Source organism: Pseudophryne corroboree, chromosome 5 (assembly GCF_028390025.1).
Source record: "Pseudophryne corroboree isolate aPseCor3 chromosome 5, aPseCor3.hap2, whole genome shotgun sequence".
NCBI classification, from domain to species: domain Eukaryota; kingdom Metazoa; phylum Chordata; class Amphibia; order Anura; family Myobatrachidae; genus Pseudophryne; species Pseudophryne corroboree.
The window spans coordinates 727481224-727495245 of NC_086448.1; the positions used below are offsets into that span (position 1 = coordinate 727481224).

The following is a 14022-nucleotide window of genomic DNA, read 5'->3' on the forward strand; positions in this document are numbered from 1 at the left end:
TCAGCATCAGCAGTCGCTCCAGACTGCCCTGCATCACCGCCAGCGGGTGGGCTCGGAATTCTGAGCCTTTTCCTCGCACCCCCAGTTGCGGGAGAATGTGAAGGAGGAGATGTTGACAGGTCGCGTTCCGCTTGACTTGACAATTTTGTCACCAGCAGGTCTTTCAACCCCAGCAGACCTGTGTCTGCCGGAAAGAGAGATCCAAGGTAGGCTTTAAATCTAGGATCGAGCACGGTGGCCAAAATGTAGTGCTCTGATTTCAACAGATTGACCACCCGTGAATCCTTGTTAAGCGAATTAAGGGCTGCATCCACAAGTCCCACATGCCTAGCGGAATCGCTCCGTGTTAGCTCCTTCTTCAATGCCTCCAGCTTCTTCTGCAAAAGCCTGATGAGGGGAATGACCTGACTCAGGCTGGCAGTGTCTGAACTGACTTCACGTGTGGCAAGTTCAAAGGGCATCAGAACCTTGCACAACGTTGAAATCATTCTCCACTGCACTTGAGACAGGTGCATTCCATCTCCTATATCGTGCTCAATTGTATAGGCTTGAATGGCCTTTTGCTGCTCCTCCAACCTCTGAAGCATATAGAGGGTTGAATTCCACCTCGTTACCACTTCTTGCTTCAGATGATGGCAGGGCAGGTTCAGTAGTTTTTGGTGGTGCTCCAGTCTTCTGTACGTGGTGCCTGTACGCCGAAAGTGTCCCGCAATTTTTCTGGCCACCGACAGCATCTCTTGCACGCCCCTGTCGTTTTTTAAAAAATTCTGCACCACCAAATTCAAGGTATGTGCAAAACATGGGACGTGCTGGAATTTGCCCATATTTAATGCACACACAATATTGCTGGCGTTGTCCGATGCCACAAATCCACAGGAGAGTCCAATTGGGGTAAGCCATTCCGCGATGATCTTCCTCAGTTGCCGTAAGAGGTTTTCAGCTGTGTGCGTATTCTGGAAAGCGGTGATACAAAGCGTAGCCTGCCTAGGAAAGAGTTGGCGTTTGCGAGATGCTGCTACTGGTGCCGCCGCTGCTGTTCTTGCGGCGGGAGTCCATACATCTACCCAGTGGGCTGTCACAGTCATATAGTCCTGACCCTGCCCTGCTCCACTTGTCCACATGTCCGTGGTTAAGTGGACATTGGGTACAACTGCATTTTTTAGGACACTGGTGAGTCTTTTTCTGACGTCCGTGTACATTCTCGGTATCGCCTGCCTAGAGAAGTGGAACCTAGATGGTATTTGGTAACGGGGGCACACTGCCTCAATAAATTGTCTAGTTCCCTGTGAACTAACGGCGGATACCGGACGCACGTCTAACACCAACATAGTTGTCAAGGACTCAGTTATCCGCTTTGCAGTAGGATGACTGCTGTGATATTTCATCTTCCTCGCAAAGGACTGTTGAACAGTCAATTGCTTACTGGAAGTAGTACAAGTGGGCTTACGACTTCCCCTCTGGGATGACCATCGACTCCCAGCGGCAACAACAGCAGCGCCAGCAGCAGTAGGCGTTACACGCAAGGATGCATCGGAGGAATCCCAGGCAGGAGAGGACTCGTCAGACTTGCCAGTGACATGGCCTGCAGGACTATTGGCATTCCTGGGGAAGGAGGAAATTGACACTGAGGGAGTTGGTGGGGTGGTTTGCGTGAGCTTGGTTACAAGAGGAAGGGATTTACTGGTCAGTGGACTGCTTCCGCTGTCACCCAAAGTTTTTGAACTTGTCACTGACTTATTATGAATGCGCTGCAGGTGACGTATAAGGGAGGATGTTCCGAGGTGGTTAACGTCCTTACCCCTACTTATTACAGCTTGACAAAGGGAACACACGGCTTGACACCTGTTGTCCGCATTTCTGGTGAAATACCTCCACACCGAAGAGCTGATTTTTTTGGTATTTTCACCTGGCATGTCAACGGCCATATTCCTCCCACGGACAACAGGTGTCTCCCCGGGTGCCTGACTTAAACAAACCACCTCACCATCAGAATCCTCCTGGTCAATTTCCTCCCCAGCGCCAGCAACACCCATATCCTCCTCATCCTGGTGTACTTCAACACTGACATCTTCAATCTGACTATCAGGAACTGGACTGCGGGTGCTCCTTCCAGCACTTGCAGGGGGCATGCAAATAGTGGAAGGCGCATGCTCTTCACGTCCAGTGTTGGGAAGGTCAGGCATCGCAAACGACACAATTGGACTCTCCTTGTGGATTTGGGATTTCAAAGAACGCACAGTTCTTTGCGGTGCTTTTGCCAGCTTGAGTCTTTTCAGTTTTCTAGCGAGAGGCTGAGTGCTTCCATCCTCATGTGAAGCTGAACCACTAGCCATGAACATAGGCCAGGGCCTCAGCCGTTCCTTGCCACTCCGTGTGGTAAATGGCATATTGGCAAGTTTACGCTTCTCCTCCGACAATTTTATTTTAGGTTTTGGAGTCCTTTTTTTTCTGATATTTGGTGTTTTGGATTTGACATGCTCTGTACTATGACATTGGGCATCGGCCTTGGCAGACGACGTTGCTGGCATTTCATCGTCTCGGCCATGACTAGTGGCAGCAGCTTCAGCACGAGGTGGAAGTGGATCTTGATCTTTCCCTAATTTTGGAACCTCAACTTTTTTGTTCTCCATATTTTATAGGCAGAACTAAAAGGCACCTCAGGTAAACAATGGAGATGGATGGATTGGATACTAGTATACAATTATGGACGGACTGCCACGGTTAGGTGGTATAAAAAAACCACGGTTAGGTGGTATATATTATAATAATAATACAATTATGGATGGACGGACTGCCTGCCGACTGCCGACACAGAGGTAGCCACAGCCGTGAACTACCGCACTGTACACTGGTTGATAAAGAGATAGTAGTATACTCGTAACAACTAGTATGACACTATGACGACGGTATAAAGAATGAAAAAAAAAACCACGGTTAGGTGGTATATATTATAATAATAATACAATTATGGATGGACGGACTGCCTGCCGACTGCCGACACAGAGGTAGCCACAGCCGTGAACTACCGCACTGTACACTGGTTGATAAAGAGATAGTAGTATACTCGTAACAACTAGTATGACACTATGACGACGGTATAAAGAATGAAAAAAAAACCACGGTTAGGTGGTATATATTATAATAATAATACAATTATGGATGGACGGACTGCCTGCCGACTGCCGACACAGAGGTAGCCACAGCCGTGAACTACCGCACTGTACACTGGTTGATAAAGAGATAGTAGTATACTCGTAACAACTAGTATGACACTATGACGACGGTATAAAGAATGAAAAAAAAAACACGGTTAGGTGGTATATATTATAATAATAATACAATTATGGATGGACGGACTGCCTGCCGACTGCCGACACAGAGGTAGCCACAGCCGTGAACTACCGCACTGTACACTGGTTGATAAAGAGATAGTAGTATACTCGTAACAACTAGTATGACACTATGACGACGGTATAAAGAAAGAAAAAAAAATACCACAGTTAGGTGGTATATATTATAATAATAATACAATTATGGATGGACGGACTGCCTGCCGACTGCCGACACAGAGGTAGCCACAGCCGTGAACTACCGCACTGTACACTGGTTGATAAAGAGATAGTAGTATACTCGTAACAACTAGTATGACACTATGACGACGGTATAAAGAATGAAAAAAAAACCACGGTTAGGTGGTATATATTATAATAATAATACAATTATGGATGGACGGACTGCCTGCCGACTGCCGACACAGAGGTAGCCACAGCCGTGAACTACCGCACTGTACACTGGTTGATAAAGAGATAGTAGTATACTCGTAACAACTAGTATGACACTATGACGACGGTATAAAGAATGAAAAAAAAACCACGGTTAGGTGGTATATATTATAATAATAATACAATTATGGATGGACGGACTGCCTGCCGACTGCCGACACAGAGGTAGCCACAGCCGTGAACTACCGCACTGTACACTGGTTGATAAAGAGATAGTAGTATACTCGTAACAACTAGTATGACACTATGACGACGGTATAAAGAATGAAAAAAAAACCACGGTTAGGTGGTATATATTATAATAATAATACAATTATGGATGGACGGACTGCCTGCCGACTGCCGACACAGAGGTAGCCACAGCCGTGAACTACCGCACTGTACACTGGTTGATAAAGAGATAGTAGTATACTCGTAACAACTAGTATGACACTATGACGGTATAAAGAATGAAAAAAAAACCACGGTTAGGTGGTATATATTATAATAATAATACAATTATGGATGGACGGACTGCCTGCCGACTGCCGACACAGAGGTAGCCACAGCCGTGAACTACCGCACTGTACACTGGTTGATAAAGAGATAGTAGTATACTCGTAACAACTAGTATGACACTATGACGACGGTATAAAGAAAGAAAAAAAAATACCACGGTTAGGTGGTATATATTGTAATACAATTATGGATGGACGGACTGCCTGCCGAGTTCCGACTGCCGACACAGAGGTAGCCACAGCCGTGAACTACCGCACTGTACTGTGTCTGCTGCTAATATAGACTGGTTGATAAAGAGATAGTATACAATACATACAACAATATACTACTATACTGGTGGTCAGGCACTGGTCACCACTAGTCACACTGGCAGTGGCACTCCTGCAGCAAAAGTGTGCACTGTTTAATTTTAAATTAATATAATATTATGTACTCCTGGGGGCTCCTGCTATAACAACCTGCAGTGCTCCCCAGTCTCCCCCACAATTATTATAAGCTTTGCCTTTTATACATTGATGTGCAGCACACTGGGCTGAGCTGAGTGCACACAGACTGAGTCACACTGTGTGACTGGCTGCTGCTGTGTATCGTTTTTTTTCAGGCAGAGAACGGATATAGCAGAGAACGGATATATTATATTAAAATAAAATAAATAAAAGTTAACTAACAACAACTGCACTGGTCACTGTGGTAAACTCTGTCTGACTCTGCACAATCTCTCTCTCTCTTCTAATCTAATTTCTAATGGAGAGGACGCCAGCCACGTCCTCTCCCTATCAATCTCAATGCACGTGTGAAAATGGCGGCGACGCGCGGCTCCTTATATAGAATCCGAGTCTCGCGAGAATCCGACAGCGTCATGATGACGTTCGGGCGCGCTCGGGTTAACCGAGCAAGGCGGGAGGATCCGAGTCTGCTCGGACCCGTGAAAAAAACATGAAGTTCGTGCGGGTTCGGTTTCAGAGAAACCGAACCCGCTCATCTCTATTAAATTACTGACACAACACCTGAGCAGTTTGAGGAGGCTTACTTCACAGATAATAAGAAAGCATCGCTAAACTTCCCTGTGTCTAAAGAATTAAACGCTATATTTCAAAAATCCTGGGAAAACCCGGAGAAAAAATTCCAGATCCCAAAAAGGGTTCTAGTTGCTTTTCCCTTCCCTGAGGAAGATAGGAAAAAATGGGAAAACCCACCCATAGTTGACGCTTCTGTCTCCATCTGTCTAAAAAGGTGGTTTTATCTGTCCCTGGATCTACCTTGTTAAAAGAACCGGCTGATCGTAAAAATAAGATTTTACTCACCGGTAAATCTATTTCTCGTAGTCCGTAGTGGATGCTGGGACTCCGTAAGGACCATGGGAATAGCGGCTCCGCAGGAGACTGGGCACAACTAAAGAAAGCTTTAGGACTACCTGGTGTGCACTGGCTCCTCCCTCTATGACCCTCCTCCAGACCTCAGTTAGGATACTGTGCCCGGAAGAGCTGACACAATAAGGAAGGATTTTGAATCCCGGGTAAGACTCATACCAGCCACACCAATCACACCGTATAACTCGTGATACTATACCCAGTTAACAGTATGAAATATAACTGAGCCTCTCAATGGATGGCTCAACAACTCAACAATAACCCTTTAGATAACAATAACTATATACAAGTATTGCAGACAATCCGCACTTGGGATGGGCGCCCAGCATCCACTACGGACTACGAGAAATAGATTTACCGGTGAGTAAAATCTTATTTTCTCTGACGTCCTAAGTGGATGCTGGGACTCCGTAAGGACCATGGGGATTATACCAAAGCTCCCAAACGGGCGGGAGAGTGCGGATGACTCTGCAGCACCGAATGAGCAAACTCTAGGTCCTCCTCAGCCAGGGTATCAAACTTGTAAAATTTAGCAAATGTGTTTGACCCCGACCAAGTAGCTGCTCGGCAAAGTTGTAAAGCCGAGACCCCTCGGGCAGCCGCCCAAGAAGAGCCCACCTTCCTCGTAGAATGGGCTTTCACTGATCTAGGATAAGGCAGTCCATCCGCAGAATGTGCAAGCTGAATCGTACTACAAATCCAGCGAGCAATAGTCTGCTTTGAAGCAGGAGCACCCAGCTTGTTGGGTGCATACAGGATAAATAGCGAGTCAGTTTTCCTGACACTAGCTGTCCTGGAAACATAAATTTTCAGGGCCCTGACTACGTCCAACAACTTGGAATCCTCCAAGTCCTTAGTAGCCGCAGGCACTACAATAGGTTGGTTCAAATGAAAAGCTGATACCACCTTAGGGAGAAACTGGGGACGAGTCCTCAATTCTGCCCTATCCATATGGAAAATCAGATAAGGGCTTTTATATGACAAAGCCGCCAATTCTGACACACGCCTGGCAGAAGCCAAGGCCAACAGCATGACCACTTTCCACGTGAGATATTTCAAATCCACGGTTTTTAGTGGCTCAAACCAATGTGACTTTAGGAAATCCAACACCACGTTGTGATCCCAAGGTGCCACTGGAGGCACAAAAGGGGGCTGAATATGCAGCACTCCCTTAACAAACGTCTGAACATCAGGCAGTGAAGCCAGTTCTTTCTGGAAGAAAATCGACAGAGCCGAAATCTGGACCTTAATGGAACCCAATTTTAGGCCCATAGTCACCCCTGACTGTAGGAAGTGCAGAAAACGGCCCAACTGAAATTCCTCCGTTGGGCCTTCCTGGCCTCACACCACGCAACATATTTTCGCCATATGCGGTGATAATGGTTTGCGGTCACTACTTTCCTAGCTTTAATCAGCGTAGGGATGACTTCCTCCGGAATGCCCTTTTCCTTCAGGATCCGGCGTTCAACCGCCATGCCGTCAAACGCAGCCGCGGTAAGTCTTGGAACAGACAGGGCCCCTGCTGCAGCAGGTCCTGTCCGAGCGGCAGAGGCCATGGGTCCTCTGAGATCATTTTTTTAAGTTCTGGGTACCAAGCTCTCCTTGGCCAATCCGGAACCACGAGTATAGTTCTTCCTCCTCTCCTTCTTATTATTCTCAGTACCTTGGGTATGAGAGGCAGAGGAGGGAACCCATACACCGACTGGTAGCCCCACGGTGTTACCAGAGCGTCCACAGCTATCGCCTGAGGGTCCCTTGACCTGGCGCAATATCTTTTTAGCTTTTTGTTGAGGCGGGACGCCGTCATGTCCACCTGTGGCCTTTCCCAATGGTGTACAATCATTTGGAAGACTTCTGGATGAAGTCCCCACTCTCCCGGGTGGAGGTCGTGCCTGCTGAGAAAGTCTGCTTCCCAGTTGTCCACTCCGGGAATGAACACTGCTGACAGTGCTAACACATGATTTTCCGCCCATCGGAAAATCCTTGTGGCTTCCGCCATCGCCATCCTGCTTCTTGTGCTGCCCTGTTGGTTTACATGGGCCACCGCCGTGATGTTGTCTGACTGGATCAGCACCGGCTGGTGTTGAAGCAGGGGTCTAGCCTGACTTAGGGCATTGTGAATGGCCCTTAGTTCCAGAATATTTATGTGTAGGGAAGTCTCCTGACTTGACCATAGTCCTTGGAAGTTTCTTCCCTGTGTGACTGCCCCCCAGCCTCGAAGGCTGGCATCCGTGGTCACCAGGACCCAGTCCTGTATGCCGAATCTGCGGCCCTCTAGAAGATGAGCACTCTGCAGCCACCACAACAGCGACACCCTGGCCCTTGGAGACAGGGTTATCAGCCGATGCATCTGAAGATGCGACCCGGACCACTTGTCCAACAGATCCCACTGGAAGATCCTTGCATGGAACCTGCCGAATGGAATTTCTTCATAAGAAGCTACCATCTTTCCCAGGACTCGTGTGCATTGATGCACCGACACCTGTATTTGTTTTAGGAGGTCTCTGACTAGAGAGGACAACTCCTTGGCCTTCTCCTCCGGGAGAAACACTTTTTTCTTGTTCTTGTTCTGTGTCCAGGAACAGTAGACGCGTCGTAGGAACCAGCTGCGACTTTGGAATATTCAGAATCCAGCCGTGCTGTTGTAGCACTTCACGAGATAGTGCTACTCCAACCAAAAACTGCTCCCTGGACCTCGCCTTTATAAGGAGATCGTCCAAGTACGGGATAATTATAAATCCCTTTTTTCGAAGGAGTATCATCATTTCGGCCATTACCTTGGTAAATACCCTCGGTGCCGGGGACAGACCAACGGCAACGTCTGGAATTGGTAATGACAGTCCTGTACCACAATTTTGAGGTACTCCTGGTGAGGAGGGTAAATGGGGACATGCAGGTAAGCATCCTTGATGTCCAGTGATACCATGTAATCCCCTTCGTCCAGGCTTGCAATAACCGCCCTGAGCGATTCCATTTTGAACTTGAACCTTCGTATATAAGTGTTCAAGGATTTCAATTTTAGAATGGGTCTCACCGAACCGTCTGGTTTCGGTACCACAACCATTGTGGAATAGTAACCCCGGCCTTGTTGAAGGAGGGGTACCTTGATTATCACCTGCTGGAGTACAGCTTGTGAATTGCCGCCAGTACTACCTCCCCTCGAGGGCAGCAGGCAAGGCTGATTTGAGGTAACGGCGAGGAGGAGTCGCCTCGAACTCCAGCTTGTATCCCAGTGATACTACTTGCAGATCCCAGGGATCCACCTGTGAGCGAGCCCACTGGTCTCTGAAGTTCCCGAGACGCGCCCCCACCGCACCTGGCTCCACCTGTGGAGCCCCAGCGTCATGCGGTGGACTCAGAGGAAGCGGGGGAAGATTTTTGATCCTGGGAACTGGCTGTCTGGTGCAGCTTTTTCCCTCTTCCCTTGTCTCTGTGCAGAAAGGAAGCGCCTTTGACCCGCTTGCTTTTCTGAAGCCAAAAGGACTGTACCTGATAATACGGTGCTTTCTTAGGCTGTGAGGAAACCTGAGGTAAAAAAATTTCTTTCCCAGCTGTTGCTGTGGATACGATGTCCCAGAGACCATCCCCAAACAATTCCTCACCCTTATAAGGCAGAATCTTCATGTGCCTTCTAAAGTCAGCATCGCCTGTCCACTGCCGGGTCCATAATACCCTCCTGGCAGAATGGACATTGCATTAATTCTGGATGCCAGCTGACAAATATCCCTCTGTGCATCCCTCATATATAAGACGACGTCTTTAATATGCTCTATGGTTAGCAAAATAGTATCCCTGTCCTGACAGGGTAATAGACCACGCTGTAGCAGCACTATCCATGCTGAGGCAATTGCAGGTCTCAATATAGTACCTGAGTGTGTATATACAGACTTCAGGATAGCCTCCTGCTTTTTATCAGCAGGCTCCTTCAAAGTGGCCATATCCTAAGACGGCAGTGCCACCTTTTTTGACAAACGTGTGAGCGCCTTATCCACCCTAGGGGATATCTCCCAACGTGACCTATCCTCTGGCGGGAAAGGGTACGCCATCAGTAACTTTTTAGAAATTACCAGTTTCTTATCGGGGGAACCCACGCTTCTTCACACACTTCATTCACTCATCTGATGGGGGAACAAAACACTGGCTGCTTTTTCTCCCCAAACATAAAACCCCTTTTTTGTGGTACTTGGGTTAATGTCAGAAATGTGTAACACATTTTTCATTGCCGAGATCATGCAACGGATGTACCTAGTGGATTGTGTATATGTCTCGACCTCGTCGACACTGGAGTCAGACTCCGTGTCGACATCTGTGTCTGCCATCTGAGGTAGCGGGCGTTTTTGAGCCCCTGATGGCCTTTGAGACGCCTGGGCAGGCGCGGGCTGAGAAGCCGGCTGTCCCACAGCTGTTACGTCATCCAGCCTTTTATGTAAGGAGTTGACACTGTCGGTTAATACCTTCCACCTATCCATCCACTCAGGTGTCGGCCCCGCAAGGGGTGACATCACATTTATCGGCATCTGCTCCGCCTCCACATAAGCCTCCTCATCAAACATGTCGACACAGCCGTACCGACACACCGCACACACACAGGGAATGCTCTGACTGAGGACAGGACCCCACAAAGCCCTTTGGGGAGACAGAGAGAGAGTATGCCAGCACACACCAGAGCGCTATATATACACAGGGATTAACACTGTAACTGAGTGATTTTCCCAATAGCTGCTTGTATACACAATATTGCGCCTAAATTTAGTGCCCCCCCTCTCTTTTTTACCCTATGTAGTCTGGAAACTGCAGGGGAGAGCCTGGGAGCGATCCTTCCAGCGGAGCTATGAAGAAAATGGCGCCAGTGTGCTGAGGGAGATAGCCCCGACCCTTTTTCGGCGGACTTCTCCCGCTTTCTTATGGATCTATGGCAGGGGTATTTTTCACATATATAGCCTCTAGGACTATATATTGTGATTTTTTTTTGCCAGCCAAGGTGTTAATATTGCTGCTCAGGCCCCCCCCCCCCCCCCCCCCCCCCCCCCCCCCCAGCGCCCTGCACCCATCAGTGACCGGAGTGTGAGGTGTGCATGAGGAGCAATGGCGCACAGCTGCAGTGCTGTGCGCTACCTTGTTGAAGACCGAAGTCTTCTGCCGCCGATTTTCAGGACCATCTTCTTGCTTCTGGCTCTGTAAGGGGGACGGCGGCGCGGCTCTGGGACCGGACGATCGAGGTCGGACCCTGTGTTCGATCCCTCTGGAGCTAATGGTGTCCAGTAGCCTAAGAAGCCCAAGCTAGCTGCAAGCAGGTAGGTTCGCTTCTTCTCCCCTTAGTCCCTCGTAGCAGTGAGTCTGTTGCCAGCAGATCTCACTGAAAATAAAAAAAACTAAAATATACTTTCTTTTCTAGGAGCTCAGGAGAGCCCCTAGTGTGCATCCAGCTCAGCCGGGCACAAGATTCTAACTGAGGTCTGGAGGAGGGTCATAGAGGGAGGAGCCAGTGCACACCAGGTAGTCCTAAAGCTTTCTTTAGTTGTGCCCAGTCTCCTGCGGAGCCGCTATTCCCCATGGTCCTTACGGAGTCCCAGCATCCACTTAGGACGTCAGAGAAATAGACGCTACGCGGGGGCTATTGAGGGGGCGGGCTTCCTCATAAGATCTGATTCTGAGTTGGAGGCAGTTGCGGCCTCCCTTCTGTCTTTTGCTGCAGTTATGTCTGTGAGTTTATGCTAATGACGCTACAATATCCTTCCCTAGTGTACATCTGTGCATCTAAATATGCAAGGACAGAGGGCCTAATTCAGATCTGATTGCAGCAGCAAATTTGTTAGCTAATGGACAAAACCATGTGCACTGCATGGGGGGCAGATATATCATGTGCAGAGAGAGTTAGATTTGGGTGGGTTATTTTGTTTTCTGTGCAGGGTAAATACTGGCTGTTTTATTTTTACACTGCAATTTAGATTTCAGTTTGAACACACCTCACCCAAATCTAACTCTCTCTGCACATGTTATATCTGCCCCCCCCCCACCCCCTGCAGTGCACATGGTTTTGCCCATTAGCTAACAAATTTTCTGAAGCGATCAGGTCTGAATTAGGCCCCGAGATGCCCCCTGTCAGAGTCTATAGGCACTACAATTATGCCTTGTGCGTCTTTAGACTCCACCATCGGTTGCACCATTGTAACTTTCATCAGCCCTATGCTAGGTGCAGATCATTTGTCTGAGTATGGCCTTCAATGTGAGCAATTTAATGTCTCTAGTCTATATGCAATCACTACCAGCAACATGGGGAGCCTGGGAAGGATCCATAGACAGACGTTTAAGGTGCTGGGGACGCCTGGTTTATGTTTACAACTGCCTTATATTTGTTCCTATATGGTGAGAGTCCATTCACTCCTCTGTTTTTAATATTTTAAAATAAACAGTATTACACTATACTTGTTTTTATTTTTATGACATCCTTCTAACGTGGAGACGTATACGAGAACAAGTGGAAATCCTGTGATAAGATTTATCTTCTTCTGTATATGCGTCATTTGTCTACAAAGGGTAGACTTCACAAATGGTGAGAGTCCATTTATTCCCTCTGTTTTTTAAGAAATAGATTTTAAACAGTATTACACTATATCTATTTCCATTTTGTATATGACAATCAAATATTGTGGAGACGGGTGCCAGAAGAGGTGTGAATACTGTGAAGGGATCCATCCTTCTCAGTAAATGTGTCATTTGTCTACAAAGGGTAGACTTAATTCATGGTACGGATCCCATTTGTAGTTCTATAAAATAATTGGTGAATGTAACGGAGTTACACTATTGTGTGTTTCTTTTAAATTTGTTGCATGTTGGAAGAAGATCAGGAACACAATCTGGGTCCAGAATATACAATTCATTTGTGAAATTGTGGGGCGCCTAAGGACGGTTTGATGATATACTTTTTTTTTACTGTTTCTGTATGTTTGGATGTGAGGTGACATCTTGTCTATCATTAAATAGTCCAAGACGGCTGCCTATTAGTGCATGTGGGTATCTTCATCATATAAAAAAGACTACCAGCAACATGGCCTCACTACATTACATCTGCGTCTGATTAACCAACCACCTGTAAAAACACAGGAATGCCCAACACATTTCTAATACACTTCTTGGTGCGTGGGTCTGACTCTGGGCCTAATTCAGTCCTCATCACAGCCTCACACATTGGGGGTCATTCCGACCCGTTTTCACGCAGCAGAGCGAACGGGTCCCTGCTGCGCATGCGCCGGCGCCTTTGTGCGCCGGCGCATGCGGGACGGTCGTAGCAGGACAGCGATCGCCTCTGCCTGATTGACAGGCAGGGGCGATCGATGGGCGGGAGGGGGCGAAATGGCGGCGTTTGGTCGCCGTTTCGTAGGCGCGGTCCGGCCAACGCAGGCGTGGCCGGACCGAACGGGGGCGGGGCGCAGCGGCTGTGTGAAGTCATACGCAGCCGCTGCGGGCCAGGGAGCGAGGAGTAGCTCCCAGCCAGCACGCTGAAGCTGCGCTGGCCGGGAGTTACTCCTGAAGTGCAAAGGCATCGCCGCTGTGCGATGCCTTTGCACTTCTGCGAGGGGGACGGGACTGATGGGGGGACCCCGTGCTGGGCGTCCCCCCGCATGTCAGGAAAGTTGATCGTAGCTGTGCAAAATTTTGCACAGCTACGATCAACTCGGAATGATCCCCATTGTCTATAATGGGCAAAACCATGGGCCTAATTCAGTAGGGATAGCTAATTAGCAGAATTTGCTAACCTTTGGAGCGCATGCTGGGGGCCGGCCAGCATGCTGACCGGAGCCTCCCCCCCTTCAACAAGCAGAAATTGCTTGTTAGCAGAAATAGAGGAAGCCTCCTGTCGGCGCAGCTTAGCTGCGCCCGCGGGAGACCCGCCGCCATCTTCACATCTTCACTTCACTTCACTTCACTGAAATGACGGGTTGGTTTGGACCCCCACCAAAAAAGAAGCAATTAATCTCTCCTTGCACAAACTGGCTCTACAGAGGCAAGATGTCCACCTCATCATCATCCTCCGATATATCACCGTGTACATCCCCCTCCTCACAGATTATCAATTCGTCCCCACTGGAATCCACCATCTCAGCTCCCTGTGTACTTTGTGGAGGCAATTGCTGCTGGTCAATGTCTCCACGGAGGAATTGATTATAATTCATTTTAATGAACATCATCTTCTCCACATTTTCTGGATGTAACCTCGTACGCCGATTGCTGACAAGGTGAGCGGCGGCACTAAACACTCTTTCGGAGTACACACTTGTGGGAGGGCAACTTAGGTAGAATAAAGCCAGTTTGTGCAAGGGCCGCCAAATTGCCTCTTTTTCCTGACAGTATAAGTACGGACTGTCTGACGT

General features: G+C 48.2%; 1 protein-coding gene across 2 annotated transcripts in view; it reads left to right on the forward strand.

The window, feature by feature from the left end:
* The window catches only part of LRRCC1 (leucine rich repeat and coiled-coil centrosomal protein 1), a 267597-nt gene that overhangs the window by 20222 nt on the left and 233353 nt on the right, over positions 1-14022 (forward strand). The gene's annotated exons all lie outside the window — the stretch shown is intronic.